Below are 16,150 nucleotides of genomic sequence, written 5' to 3'. Positions count from 1 at the left end.
TATACCTGTTCTTTGGACACTTTTCCTCCTGTTGGTTTGCTGTGTTTAACTTTGATATGATAGCTTGTGCAGAATATCATTAGGACTTATTTTATTAATACTATAACTTTCAGGCCAGTAGTGTTTGGTCTCACTCCAGGTCTCTGGGCTATCCAGTCTCAAGTTCTTAATTGCACAAACAGTGCTGGTTATGGGTTCTTTCTACTGGAGTGAGCTGTAAGTCAAATCAGACATTGCTTTGCTGCTCCCATAGGTTCAGTGCCTGGGAGACAACGAGGTGAAGAGATTATGAATCTTGTTCTGGGGCTATGAGGACCCGGAATTTTCCCCAATTACCTTTTCCAGCTACATAATCTTATATAGGTAAATTGGGTTGAGGATCTTATTCCTGCCTTTGCAGCTTTACTAGTGTTGTTCTCAGCCAGCCCTTCCAGCAGACATCCAGGATGGGGCTGTGCTTTCATAGGCCATAGAGGTACTCTTCAAGAGGTTGGGATTCCAGTTCCTCTAGGTCTTCCTAAATTCTTTCCAGAAAACCTGGGCAAGTATATTCCAAGAGATTTCAGTTGATCCTTTCCCCAGCTGTTTCTACATGAGTATTGCCATATGTCTTTGCACCTGTACTGACTCATAACACTTTGGGACACCCAGTGCTTTTTTGTCAATAAACACTGTTTTCTGAAAACTCTAGAGACTACTCATCTGCTGGGCCATTCTGGTTTTTTATTTTTATTTTTTTATTTTTTTTATTTTTGGTCAGTGGGTCATGATTGAGTTTCTTATTTATGTAAAGTACTTACTCTTACTTCTTGAGTCATCTACTCTGTGTAGCTATGTGGGACCGTGGGTTTTAGTAGAAGTGCTGGCTGGAAGTAGCCTGGAGACCCTAAAAGGGATGAGCATCTATTTCGTCTCTCTCCCAGAATTCAGGCTCCTAACATGTGGCGTGGAACTCCATTAACCTGTACCGTTTAGTCACATAGGACATTGCAGTCTCTCCCAGAGAGGTTTATGTCACCCTACACAGGTAGAGGGCATGACCACAGGCTTCAACCTCAAGAGATTTCCATATTAATGAGTTACCTAAAGGCCAGAGGGCGTAGCTAATTAAGTATTTTTTTTCCCAGTCCCTCCTCCCTCTTTCTCCCTATTTAAGCCAGGTCCCCCCTGGCCTAAGGGGGTGGGTGCACATCCAGACCATCTATCATCTGCCATGTCAATAATGCTCTTAGAACCTCAGACTTTCTTGAGTTATTGGAGCCTGCTGTCCTGTCATCTTGGAGGACTTCTCTGCGTTCCAGCCATGGGAAGAAACAAGCGAGCATTTTCTGCGGTGCTGCCAGAGCCCTCTCTCTTCCCCCCTCCCCCCTAATGCGAGAGCCTGCAGCGTGCCTGCACATTCCTTGTCTCAGTTCTGCTGCCCCCCTCCCCCCATGGCATTTGGGGGCCCCCAGAATGGAGACACTGACCTTCGGGTCCACTCGAGAGCTCTGCACCCCCATGGAATCAGGCTAAGTTCACTCCCTCCTTGGGGGCATCCCAGTGGCCTCTCATGGCCCTGTGCCTGCCCAGTACTGGAACAAACTCAGTCAAGGTTCCCGTGCTCCAGTCTTGTCGGAGCAGTGGAAATCACCAACCGACCAACAAGATTCAGAAACCCACACTCTTGCGTGCCGTCGTTCAGCTTTTCTCTACAGGTGGGAGAGGAGATCCTTGGTCCCATAAAGGCTGTACAACAATGTGTGTGTGTGGGGAATTCGAGGGTGGGGAGGTGGGAGTGGAGGGGTAGTTGGGGGCACATCCTCATAGAAGCAAGAGGAGGGAGGATGGGATAGGGAATTGGGGGTGGAATGGGGTAAGGGGATAACATCTGAATTGTAAATAAAATATCCAATTAAAAAAAAAGAATGTTGAACCTGCTGGCTTTCCCTGTGTTCTTCAATGCTTCTGGTGGGCTGTCCATTGTTACGCCTTTGAGGGCAGCTTAAGATCAGTTTCATACCCACTCAGTTTTTTAGTCTCGTAGTTCTTAGAACATGACTGACATCAGAAAATTTAAGAATGGCTGTGTGTGTGTATGCGTGTATACATACACATGTATCTGTATATGCATTTTCATTATGAATTGACACGTTGCTTATCGGATCCTCAGCTCATTTGCCCTCCAAAATAGTCAGCATCGGCCACAGTGTGGTATCTGGTATTGCCCAGCTACCAAGGACCTGTAGGCCTTGACGAATGAAAGGTACTTGTGCTTGTCCCAGTGTGTACTTAGGGAAACACACCTTTCTGTGCAGAATTTGTTTCTCCCACCTTTCTTGTGTTTTCTCTCTTCTTTTCATTTTGCCAGAGCGAAGGCTTGTCTCTAGTCTGATGTCATCCATAGGGGACCCTGCAGAGCCTGACTAGCCCTCTCGCCTCTTCAATCCTCTCAGCCTTAAACATGGTTGAAAATATCTCAAGTATAATGCCAACGCTACTGGCTGCCATGGCACCCCCAGCATCTTGTAGAAGTCTCCCACAGGGTAGCTATTTATAGATGTCTAGTCACCACCTGTAATAATCTTCTATGTTGACTGGATCAGAGCATCCATATCAGCTCCTTCTTTCATATTTCCATAGACTCCATAAATAGTTTTGTTGGTGTCAGGAGAGATGGCTCACCGGCTAAGTGATTAAGAGGCTGCTGTTGCAGGTGACCCAGGTTCAATTCCCAGCACCCATTGGTGGCTCACAGGCCTCCATTACTCCAAATTCCAGGGACTCCAATCATCTTTTCTTGCCTCCATTGGCACCAGACATGCAAGTGGTGCACAGATATACAGGCAGGCAGGACATTCATACCCATAAAAGAAAAGAAAACCAATTTAAAAATTGGGGAGAGACAAGTTTTACTTTACTTTCTCTCTTGTCCCTCCACCCCAAGTGGAGGTAATGATGTACATGTGAAACCTCAGAACTGCCTTGGACAGATAAAGTGAAGTTCTGTTTATAATCCAGTGCCTACCTCATGGTCAGAACGAATAACTGATAATGAATAGTCCCAGCATCAGTTCATCATTTATATCTCAGTGAAGACCAATGCCTGTAAAGCTGCATTTGGATGGCATATTTTGAAATGCTCTGCTGTAGACAGACCTTTCTCACCACACTCAGCAGCAAGTAGGCAGGTGATGATGGCTCCTGGCTCCTAAAGAGAAAGAATGCACATACATGCGTTCTGAAATGGAGCGTAGCATTGTCAGGCCACCGGACCCTCCGGCTGTCTGCTGTCCAGTGCGAGCAACGTGGGAAGGAGCAACAGCTGCTTCTAATGCTTCCGGTAATTATGATGGAAGATGATTCAATTCCATGTAGGATCCAGGACCTGAAGGGAACAATCTGGGCTAAGTCAGCATGTGCCTAATGAAATCATTTAGCTTGGGCTGCGGCCTTACCTACCCCAAGCTGTGATCTACTGTGCCTTAACAAAGCAGCCCTGGGAAGGGATGCTGCTTTGCTTAGGAAAGAAAATGCTCAGTAAAATGTATTCCTTGTATCTGGCTTTCCAAACCTAAATGATGCCCCAAGTGACTTGTGGGCTAAATTGAAGTACTTGCTCTCTTTGGGCAGAGCAGGAGTTTCCGTCTATAAGTGGAGATGCTTTAATTCTTAAAGAAGCCTTCACCAAATTAGTGGCACTGAGCGCTATGGCAGCACAGGATACCAGTTTAATGACTTCCCATTGCTCTGTGCTGCTTCTAGCAACAACTAGGCAAAATGAATCTGGTAAAGTCTCACATGGGTTTCAATTAGATGGTTAGTTTATTAATGGACTACAGTGCGATAAGTGAAGGAACTCTAGCTCAGTGTAGTCTCAGAGCTCAATCGAGTTTCGGAGCTCATGTATCTGTCTTCTGCAATGGGAACTTCTGCTCTCCCTTTCCTTCAAGAAGGAAAAAGTGTAATGTATATGACCTGTGGGTTAAAAGGGATGCTGCAGATGATCATTGTAAGGTTATCCTTATTGATTTCTTATGTTCCAAAATAAGAGGAATGCTAAGGAGTCTGATGAAGTGTGCTGGAAAGGCTACAGTGAGAGGAAAGTTCAGTCCACATGCACTGTGCCTTGGTGAATCAGGTGCTGTCTTAGGCACTGCTGCTATTTTGTGGCATCCTTGGAGTTTGTATTTTGACCCATGCTTTGTGACATCTCTATGATGATGATTTACTGATATAGAACAACCACTCAGATTTTAATTGAGGAAAGGCACTAGTACCAATATTGATTAGTATTTTCAATTTATATCTTTAAAAGTAAGTGGTACATGATTTGCCTGGGCTAAAGTACAGAGGATGGGGGCAAGAATGGCTGAAGTTTGAAAATATAAGTAATAAAAAAGACAGACATGTAAAACAGAGTGACTTCTCTTTCAAAGTAAAATGTCTGCTTATTGCACTGAATCGGATTAAATCATCTGGTTGTTCTGACTTCATGCAGACAGCACACCATAATCATATGTGTCAAGCTAATGAACATTGGAGCTAATCAATGAAACAGCTGTTTCCAGCGAAGTAAACACCAAAGTGTCATGTAAGTGACAAATCTTACATAATACCAGGTGATGTCCCCTCTCATTTTCAGTTACAGCTGAGCGATGGGATTGTAGGAAGTTACCATTGACTGGCTTTTCATGAGTACTGTAAGAATTCTCTGTGGAATAACCCAGGAAGTGGCCAAAGCCAACTTCTTTCTCTAATGTCCTTGCAGCAAATTTACTTCACATAGGGGAAATACCACAGCCTAGGCTTGCATTAGGATCCTGAGTAAGAGTTTAAATGTAAGGGATAAAAGTGCTTAAAAGTTATAAAGCATGCCCATATGTTTACATAAAATATATATCCTCGCTTCTCCATGTAAGCCCATCCCTATTATTCTGGAATGCCAGATTTAAGCTGAACATTATTGGATTTGTTAAAATGCTGTGTTGAAAATTTGGTGATATGCAGAGTTTCTTGCTTCTAGTGCCCAGTAAGATGTTGTCTTACTGTTTTTCTAAGTCTAATTTCTTTCCACATAAAAACAAACACTGGAGTTTGTGTTTCTAAGCTCTCTACACACCCTGACAACCACTGTGTCTCTACAACCTTTGGATTTGTACATCTTGTTTGGTGGGGGAAGACAAGTTTTGAATAACTGAGATGTGTATCATCATGGTGTGAAAAGGATCTTGCTTCTTTCACAGTGGTAGAGAATTTGTCTCAACAACACAATTAATGTACTTCAGTGTTTCTTCTGAGTGTTTCCCATTGCTTGAGTTCCTATTCCATTGCATCATTAATTCTTTGTCAACTGAAACTCAGCATCCTTCCTTCACCTTCGTTGCAACTACAGATTGATTATAGTACATATTACACCCCTTCCTTACATACATGGTTAAGGGCAGAGATTTTTTAAGGCAGATTCATGATTTTCCAGTTTTATAACCTTTCAAAGTAAGAGTCTCCATTCACAAGGAAAAGTGTGGAGAGTAAATAAATTTTTAAAAAAAGGTGTAGTGATGTTTCAGTAAGTTTTCTGTTGGTGTAACAAAGTACCCAGAGATGAACAACTTATAAAAGTTTATTGTGGTACATGGTTTCAAAGGTTTTAGTATGTGCTCAAGTCTGTGGCATGATTATGATGTGGATGTGATTTTGTAGCTAAACAAACAATTCATGCCATGACATATGGCAGCCTAAGAGAGGGAGAGGAAGTGGGAAAGGGAGGGATGAAAGGATATATATATATATATATATATATATATATATATATGTGTGTGTGTGTGTGTGTGTGTGTGTGTGTGTGTACCTACATATATATGAGAGAGAGAGAGAGAGAGAGAGAGAGAGAGAGAGAGAGAGAGAGAGAAATAGACGGAAAAGAGAAGTAGTGAAGGAGGTATGAAAAGAAAGGGAGATGGGGGAGGAAGAGCCAGATTCCAATACTGTTTTCCAAGGCACACCCCTAATGACTTAATTACTTTCCACAAGACTCTACCTTATAAAGATTTTCCCACCTTTCTGTAGTGCCACAGACTGACAACAAATCCTTTAACATATAGATCTGAGCAGCATTCAGGATTCAAACCATAACACATAGTTCAGCCTAAGTAACATCAATAGTATTTCATAGAACCATAGCTTTATCATGATCTGCTTATTGCCACTGATTGAGGATGATGGTAAAATTGCAAGGCTGTCTGAACTTGAAATGTTGCTTTGTGCGTGACAGGTCATCGTATGACAGAAGGCCAGTGACTGAATATGTATGTGCCAGTTTCTGCCTCTATAAAGTGGAGGTAGGAAATGATTTTATTTCCTAAGGTTGATGATAATATTTAATAATACAATTCAGTAAAGGCACTTACACATATACACACAGTACTTAGTGTAATTACAGGAGACCTCCTCCTCTTAAATGGCTAATCTTAACCTACCATTTGTTGAGAAGAACCCAGGGCTTTTTAAAAGGCCGACTCAGAGCACTTCATGCATCTTTCTGTTCAACCCTTTTTGCTTTTCACAATGCAGTCTTAACCAGTCAGAAGTGTTTCTGCACACCTGTGAGAAGCATAGATGAATCTAAGGGTCTGACACAGAGGCTTACAATTGGAGCTACATCCATTTTTGCTAAACTCACTGTCATTTCACTTTATTCAAACCTGTGCTTTTATTAAGGCTGAATTAACTTTACCTTAGTATTCAGTGTTATTTTGTAAGGACATTGGAGCAGTGTTAGTGAAGGGACAGACCTACGCACTGGGGATTCTGTATTCTGTTAGCTTCATGAGATGTATTTTATGAGAAAACTTGTTTCTGTTGTAATGATGTGAGCCTATATGATTTATCTGCATAGCCCTTCAATCATATTTGGTAACTCTCTGGAAAAGAGGGTTGGGTAGACTTCTTGGCCTTGAGAGATTAGTATGAATCCAGTAAAGAGGCAACTAGACAGCCTTGCCAGAGTGGGGAGCATCCAGGGACCATAGCCTTGTTAATTTAAGATTTTAATATTACAGCTTAAGCCAAATTACAATGAACTAAGCTGAATCTGAATGAAAGGTTTTTTTTTATTACATTTATTTATATTCCAGATGTCTATTCCAAATATAGGCGTACATATAAGGTATGTGAATGAGTTGGATATAATAGATATTTTGCAAAATTGCGTTATAATTAGGTTACCTATAATTTACAAATATAGCTTGTTTTATCCCCTAGTTTTTCTGTTAAACATGGATTCACATAACTTTATTTAAAAGTTAGATTTGTAGTAGTGTTAAAGTGGGGAAGCTGAGTCCTAGGACATCAACACCCCTTGTTCAAATTATACTTTATACATTATTGATGACAGAATTGAAATAAAAGTCAAGATGCTATGACATCAATGCCAAACCAATCTCTCTCAATGTACACACACACACACACACACACACACACACACACACAACACACACACACAGAGAGAGAGAGAGAGAGAGAGAGAGAGAGAGAGAGAGAGAGAGAGAGAGAGAGAGAGAGAGAGAGAGAGATCTGGGGTATGTATATTACTGTGGCTGTGCAAATGCTACTATTTGCTTGTAGCAGTCAGAGGACAAATTTTGGGAGTTTGTTCTCCTCTTCTATTTTCTTTTGAGATGAGGTCACTCTTGTTGTTTCTGTCATTTGAAATGAGTACTTTTGGTAATGTCTTAATAGATATCACATGGATATCAAAAGGAAGAAACAGGCTTTAAAGTTGCTTCTCTGTGGTATGCATGTTGGGGTCCAGCTGTGGTTCCTTCTCCATCTGAAGGTATCCAGATGCCACTGGGTGTTGAGTCTTCTCCAAGTAGATCTTAGTGTTACAGCTCTTTTAGGATAAGACCTTTTCTGACACATCTTCAATGAAGCAGTTCTCTGAGATGATCTTAGCTTATGCATATATACCTTTATTCAGGGTGGGCTTGTATGCATACACTTTATTTGGGGGTGAACCAGGGATACACCACACAGACACACACACACACACACACACACACACACACACCTCTTGGGGAAGAGAAGGAGTTTTTCTTTTTAAAATGATGTTTCATTTGCTGAGGCTGGGCTTACCCCTTTTGCATGGAGAAGCATTACTGAAAAGTGAACCTGTAACTTCCACGGGGATTATGCGACATTCCTCAGGTAGAGTGTGGATTGGGCACCACAGATCAGGTTGAGAAGAGGAAGTCCAGCTAAGAAAAGATAGTCTTCCATTTTGGACTGAGCTCAGGAATGCTGTCCAAATGGGGTAGACTACAACTTCATTAGGGAGGTGCAACACCTCTTGATTTTACCCATACTTTCTAAGACTGGTCATTTTTTACTGATTGAAAGCCAGTCTAATCAAGGAATGTTTGTGCTTTGAAACATATGGGAGAACTAATACAGATCTGGTCAGTGGACTTCTCCATTGTCTCTTTAATTAAAAAAAATCTAATAACCAAGACATTAGAAAGCTCACTAATAGGTCTACTCAACCATTCAAAAGCTCCCCGGGGCTTAAAATTAATAAAAGAAAATACTAGCCTGAAGATAATCTTCTAATTATCAGTTTAAAAATGGTCCATTTCTAGACAATTCTGAAAAGCTCTCTAAAGCCCTTTCAACTGTGTTTATGATCCAAAGAACATGTTGCTCTGAGATGCCCTGGCCCTGTGTTCTTCCTGACCTCTCTGCACTGGCTAGTAATGAAGAAATACTGAGAGACTTCTCACTTCTTAAAAGTAGCATTGGGATTAATTTAAAAATATAAAGAGATATGGATGGGGAGGTATCTCCAAGAGGAAAGTGCTTGCTACACTGACCCAAGTTTGGATTCCTAGCACCCACATTTTAAAAAGCCATAGATGTGGTGAGTGCACTCACCTGGAATCTCAGTACTCGGAAGGTAAAGCAGAGGATTCCAAATCTATATGTTCTGGTGTAGATGAGTGATTCAAAGACCAAGCTGAGAAGGTTATTGAGGAAGACACCTTAGTTGACCATGGGTTCCCACATGTGAGCACACACAGAGAGACACAAATACAAAAGCAAACACACACACACGCACACGCACACGCACACGCACACGCACACGCACACACACACACAAACTTGCCTGCACACACACCATGAGTAAATACACAAACAAAATCACTTTATTTCATGTATGCAAGCTAAAGATACTGGCAAATAAAAACCTTTCTCCATGCGTCAGCAGAAATAACAATGTTATGAACTAATGTTATAATTAGTAAAAAAATATATTAAAATATACTCTGTTCAAAACATGCTCACACTGATGGCCATCCATACCCTTACCAAATAACCACTGAGCAGATTATTTTCCCCTGTAATTCTAGCACACATTCTGATATAGAGAAAAGAAAGAATCTCGGCTGTTTTTGGATAACATGAAAAGAAGGCAGATGGGTTTTAATCACAGATTCTAAAAAGGATTATGCATCTTGGATGATCAGTACAAAAATAAACAGTACAATTTTAATTATGGCCTTATAAATGTTTTAAAATTCTTCAAGAGGACAGCTGATCAAATCTGTAGCTAATTAATTAATGACATTCTAGGTGGCTACGTTTTCTCTGTTTGGGTTACAGAATCATATATAATTATTCCATGAAATTACAATTATAGAAACCTTAAAAATAACGCCTCTCAGCATGTCCCCACGGTACAGGATTATTTTTCACAGATTTTCCCGCTGATGTTTCCATCCTTCATCAAGTTCTCCAGGAAGGGCGGCTTGTTAACATCCAAGCCTCACGGCTGCACGTGTTCTCAGACATTGGCTCAGGAGCACATTATTTTCCTTAAAGTGCTCTGAATGTGACATGAGAAGAGCATTTCTCATCTCATATAAAGATATGAAAGAGGAGATTCTGCCCAAACTCCCACCATCTGCTCAGCTCCCAGCACTGACAAACCTCCGCGGCTTCTTTATGAAGTCGGCATCAGTCAACAGAGTCAGAACAAATCAGAGTCCTGGCAATAAGGGACGGAGTGCTCAGCCCTAGAGGGAGCAACTATATTATTGTCATCTCCAAGGCCTAGGAAACAAATCAGAGGAGGAGGCAGAAAGAATATAAGAGCTGGTAGATAGAGAGGAAGACTGTGAAAGGCTGTTGTCTGGATATGACATAGCTAGTACACTCGTGAACACAGTATCTGTGGTTACTTGTTCTAAGTCCTGCATAGGGTCAAGCCAGGAACTGTTCCAGGATAAGTAGTCAATGATCTTCAAGTGTCACCTCTTACTGAGGGACTATTGGTAGATGATTGTCTTATGCTGGAGGGACAATCACTCGATTCTGAGGATGTGGCCATTGGTAGTTTTTTTAATGTTCCAGAAGATGGCCCCATATCCATGCACATATGGGCAACTCTAAAAGGACATGAAGGTGGATAGGGGGCCGATTGAGGGATGTAGGGGAGTTGGAGAGGAGAAATAAGGAGTATATGTCATATTCCGGTGAACACACACACACACACACACACACACACACACACACACACAATTCCAAAAAAGAAAAATCTTCAACTAGGAGAGAGCCATTGTTATGGAGGAGGGTAAGAGTCCCGATCAACAGCAACTTCCTTTAGAAATTCCTTCAGAATCCATTGTATAGATTCCATGACAGTGGCTTCAGCTGAAATATTCTGGACCCCAGAGGATGTTTGGCAATGCCTACTAGCACACAGTGGGTAGAAGTCAGGGGTTCTGTCAAGTGTTCCACACTTTGTAGGGCAGCCTTCTGTGATAAGTAGTATCTCTGCCCTTACAGGCTAACAGATCCTAAGATGAAAATCCCTTCTTCAGAGGAATAGAACTAATTCCCAGAGCACTGATGACTGGGAGACCTTCTGAGATGTGAAGCTTTTGCTCATTCAAGCTAAATATTTGTAAATTGATTAAATGTGCTAATCGGTTTGTAATTACGTTTGTAATTAGTTCCACTGTTGTTCTTAAGGTGCACTCCCTAGAGTCCCTCCTTGAAACGCCCTTTAATTTATCAAAGTCCTGTTCATAATTACAAATTTAAACTTTCAAAATCTCCCATATGTGCTCCAATTGTGTTTAACATAAAGTCCAGGGCAGAGAATTGCCAAGGAAACACTTCTGAGGGGATAAATGGATCAATGAGATAATCAGTAAGGAATGTTGGCAGAGTAGAAAAGTATGAGGCCTGGAAATCTCCTAATGAGATGCATTTTCTTATGCAGATTCCAGAACAAATGTTTATTTGCATGCATTGGGTTAAATGACAGACTTCAAGGATAAATTGCAATACCTGAAACTCCCAGTTGGGGGAGCCCAGTCACTAATTCAAAGTGTTTCTTAAGCATTTATTGCAAAGTTCTTCAAAAACTTTGATAGAAGAGAAAAGGTTGTTTTCTCTTTTTGATTTGTTTCTATCAGGCATATATTGAGAATTTAAAACAATATCACGATGATTTTGCAGTTCTAGAACAACATGGGAACCTTGTGTGTTTCCTTTAGCTATAACCACATAGCACACTTTAGATGCCAGAGTGGAGCAAGGAGATAGGAAGTGGGAGAGTAAAGGAGTCCTCTGGCTCATTGAGAGTTCAGCTCGGCATGAGGTGGTTATGACAAATTTATAAATTATGTTCCATCAGGGAAGAGCAAACCCTCTTCTACTTTCTGATAGTACTTCCACAAAATAGGCATTGGCTTAAAGTTACTGGCCAGTGAATTGGGTTTGAAAATAATTTTCCTTTAGATTTGATGGATAATCCCCTTTTGTTTGGACATCCCACTTCATGCCTACCAATGGACTAAGGGGCAGCATCTCTCTTCAGAGCAGTCCCCAGGTACGGAACAGCTTAATCAGTTCTCTTCTATAAACCTCCAACGACCAGGAAGTGTTCTCTCCCTGTAGAGCACCTCGCCTGTGTGTGCAGTGCTCTGATCTCAGTGAGTTTCCTTCCCATCTAGGTTTGAAGGCTTGCCTATCATTCTGTTTCTATAAACACCGACCAAGAGGCTGGCTACCAGATACCACCAACCGTAGTTGTATATAATTAAGGAGTCAGCATCATGATTATCCTGCTCACTGTTACGAGCCAGAAGTTTACTGGTGACTCGATTTAGCTTCTGAGAATTCTAACTCTCCATGCCCAGCTATTTATTTGAAGAAACATTGACATAGAAGTGTAAACATGGAAAACTGCATCACAAACTTGTATGTGATTCCCTGCTCCCTGCTTAATGCCCAACGTGTCCTTATGTTCATAACCTCTCAATTTTAATTTTATTTTTTTTTTAGTATAGAATAGAATTTATTCAGTGCATAAGGAGGGGAGTTGAGAGGGTAGTTGAGATAGAGAAAAAGGAGAAGAGGACAGCCATGAGCACATGGAAGGAGAGGGGGATGGGGAGACAGAGGGTAAGGGACAAGAAGACATGGCAGGAGCAAGAAGGCAAGAGAGCTATAAATGCTATTTTTTTTAGATAACCAAAATTTATACCTATGTACTTATGAAGAAAAACCATGTCCAAAAATTCTTATACCTTGCAAAATGGCATACAACTATTTATATCTGATGTTCCATACAGATTGTGTTTAAAATATATGTTTAATACTAAGATGAAGCCGGTGAAAATTAAAGAGGCTAGATTATTCTGAACAGCATTTGGGGAAACAACTGTGAGTTTTATGGGGTAGTAGATTGACCTGTGTAGAACCATCATAACAAGCAGGTGGGTACTGCAGTTAAGTGCAGACTGCATATAGGAAAACCGAATATGTCTACCTCACTCCCGTCCCATCCAAGGAGAATAGAGGTAGAGATTATTCTGCAAATAAAAAGTTTCACCAAATATATTCAAAGGGGTTTGTTTGTATTAGGTATTATCTTTAATGAGGCAGGTTAGGACTAACAAAGTATGCAAATGCTATAATTGAGCTATTTATATAGTTGACAGTGAAATGAGATAACAGAAAAAACAATGCAGGGATTTCTCAATCCAGAGAGGGTTTTTATTTATTTATTTATTTTTTAATAAGCAGAAGAGAGAAAATGACTCCTCGGATTGATCTCAGGTAGTTTGACTCGCCCAAACTTTAGCTTCTTAATTTATACAGCAAGGTGGTTTCTGAAATGATCTTTAATAAGCTCCATAGCTGATATCATTTTCAGCCTTTATTACTAGAATTTTCCATCCTAGTGAGTAATCTTGCTTCAATTCTTTACCTGTGTTGAGAACAAAAGAAGCGAAAATCACTGCATTTGTGTCACAGTCTTATGTAAGCCACACTTCAGTTATAGATCTCTAGGAATTAGTGATGACTGGGCATGGATTAGTCCATGTCCTTAACACCATGTGATCTGGAAGTGTTTAACCCTCATCTGCTTCAGAGTGAAGGAGGGCACACTGACTCTGGTCAGTCAGTGTTTTCTTTCTTAAAAAGCTCCCTCAAGGGAATTGAGCTCCTACACCTGTTGTGGGGTCTCCAGACAGCTTGGATCATAGAAGAGGACATTGTGAATAGAGGGTATTTTCTACTGGCTGAGTGGAATCTGGCATCTTGCTAAGGCATATTTCTCTAGAGCTATTGATATGCAGTATGCAGGCAACAGTGCACCAGATGATCTCAGACTTGGCAAAGGGAAAGGGAACTAGGAGTCATCTGACCCAGACCAACTGGTTGCTCACTGAAAGGACAGAGGGCAGCCTGAGGGATGCTCATGTTTCCTTTCAGCTGAACAGCTCAGGAGAGGGAAATTTATATTCATTTCCTACCTATCTCTCCTTGCTTTCCCTCCTGGTTCCTGTGGCCTCTGCCCAGTGCCTTTTCTTTCTGTCCCCTCCTGGGTAAGGTAACCTTAGTTTTTTTTTTTTTTTCCAGTGAATATTCTCCCAGTTTTTCATCTATGTTTCTTCTGATCTATTCCTCGTGAATGAATTTTATGCTCTGCTTCTTTAGGGCTTAAAATCTTTTTTCAACTGTTCTAACCTCTTTAACATTTCAGTTCTCACTTAAGCGCTCTGCCTTTCAGGAGCATTGTCTTTGAAACAGGCTTCAAGTGACTATTTTGGAAGTCAAATACTGCGTAGTGACACTTTGCTTTTCTGCCTCCCTCCTCTGACAATCCAGATTCTTCCCGAGGCAATGGCTGTCTCTACTGAATAGCAGCTAGTACAATAAAAAAAAAAAAAAAAAAAAAAAAAAGGTGGACCATGGACTGACACAGATTTGAAAGCATTTCCCCACAGCCACCAAGCTGCCAGGCTGTTCTTACAGGCACACAATTCACCAATTGTGACAGGTACCTTTCTTATTTATTGAATGCATTTAAATTGTATGACATCCTGTTGTTTTGTACATATTTACAGTGACATCATTACTGTGTTTAGGCAAATTAACTTATCCATCACCTACCAAGTTACCTAGTGTAGCTGACTGAAAGGAAAGAGGGCAGCCCTCTGTCCTTTTTGTGTGTAGATGGCAAAGGCAGCTAAAATGAACATTCTTAGAAAATTTTCTGTAAGGAATATAAAACACATAATGGTAAAGTTGTAAATTATATTCCTGGCTTTGGATATCCCACAGCACTCCGAGTTTGTACACCTTTATCCACTGCCCTTTGTTTTTTGAGCTCCCCTGACCCCAGCCATGGTAATCTCTCCTTGTCTCTGCACTTTTTCTTTTTGTATTCCACATATGAGTGAGATGATGTGGGTTTTTGCTTTCTGTGTCTAAATTACCTCATAGCACAGTCAATGTCCTTCAAGGTCATTTACTGTGTTACACAGAGTATTTCTGTTTTCAAAGGCTGCCTAACATTCCAGAGTGTATAGACGCACCTTATCTGTCCATCGATCTGCCCACACTCACTTAGGTTGTTTCCATACCTTCACTGTTGTGAGCCAGGCTGCGAATGGATATGGGAAAACAGATGCCCCATAAAGATGCTGATTTCATGGGCATGTGTCAGTAAGGTGACTGGGCATGTGCAGCTCTATTTTTCATGGTTTGAAGAACCCACACTTTGTTATCCACACTGGCTGTGCTAATTAATAATCTCCCCGAAGTTACACAGGGTTTCCTTTTCTTCATACCCTCAATGACACCTCTGTCTTTTGTCTCTGATAATGGCCACTCTAACAGCTACACAGAAGTATCTCATAGAAGCTGTGACTTGTACTTCTCCAATAATTAGGATGATGTGCAAGATTACAAAGACACAATAGCTATTTTCATATCTCTTTTATAAAAATGTCCATTTAGGGTACTTGTTTGCCATTGTTCATGCTGTACATTAAACCTAGGGACAGCAGAAAGTATTCTATCACTGAGGTACATTCTAGTATATGTGAATATGAATTTTCCTATTGAGTGGTATGAATTCCTCATGAAATTTTCACTTTAACTGCTTTTGGATATATCATTTTAAAATATGACACATGACTTTTGAGGTCCTACTGGGTGCTAAGGATGTGGAAAGGTCTTTAAAGAATAAGGCACATGTGCTGCTCAAGAAGTTACTTACACACACACACACACACACACACACACACACCAATAAGGATGATGATAGAAGAGATATTTCTGGAAAAGCAACACTGAAGTAAAAGTCAGATGTAAATAAACTTCAATTCCTTTTTACTTGAGTCACCCCTGCAGTACATCTGTGAATCAAATATATCTGCTGCTTCATTTTATAAGTCATTTATTTTCACATGCTAGACTTTGCTTAAGACAAAATATGTTCATATCAATGTACATGACAAATTCATATTCTCTATATCATATCTTATAGTTTATCCTTAGGAAAAGTGCTATACTTTTTTTGGGGGGGGTACAAGCATCACAGTCATAAATTCCCTTCAAAATGATTTGATCACTGTGCCACTGACAACAGTGATGATAAATTGTCTCAGTACAATGTACATTAGTCATATAATCTTTGAAATATTATTGAAAATAAGTTTTTCCAATTGATTTTCAGTTTTGCTTGGAACTCTTGCTACCTGCATCAGTGCTGTGTATGTCAGTGGCTGTATTGACAAAATAACTCAACCTTGAACTTGGACCTAGTCCCAGAATATGATCTCAGTTCTTTTCCAGATAATTTCATCAT

The sequence above is a fragment of the Arvicanthis niloticus genome, chromosome 2 (assembly GCF_011762505.2).
Source record: "Arvicanthis niloticus isolate mArvNil1 chromosome 2, mArvNil1.pat.X, whole genome shotgun sequence".
NCBI classification, from domain to species: Eukaryota; Metazoa; Chordata; class Mammalia; order Rodentia; family Muridae; genus Arvicanthis; species Arvicanthis niloticus.
This window is presented reverse-complemented; position numbering follows the sequence as displayed.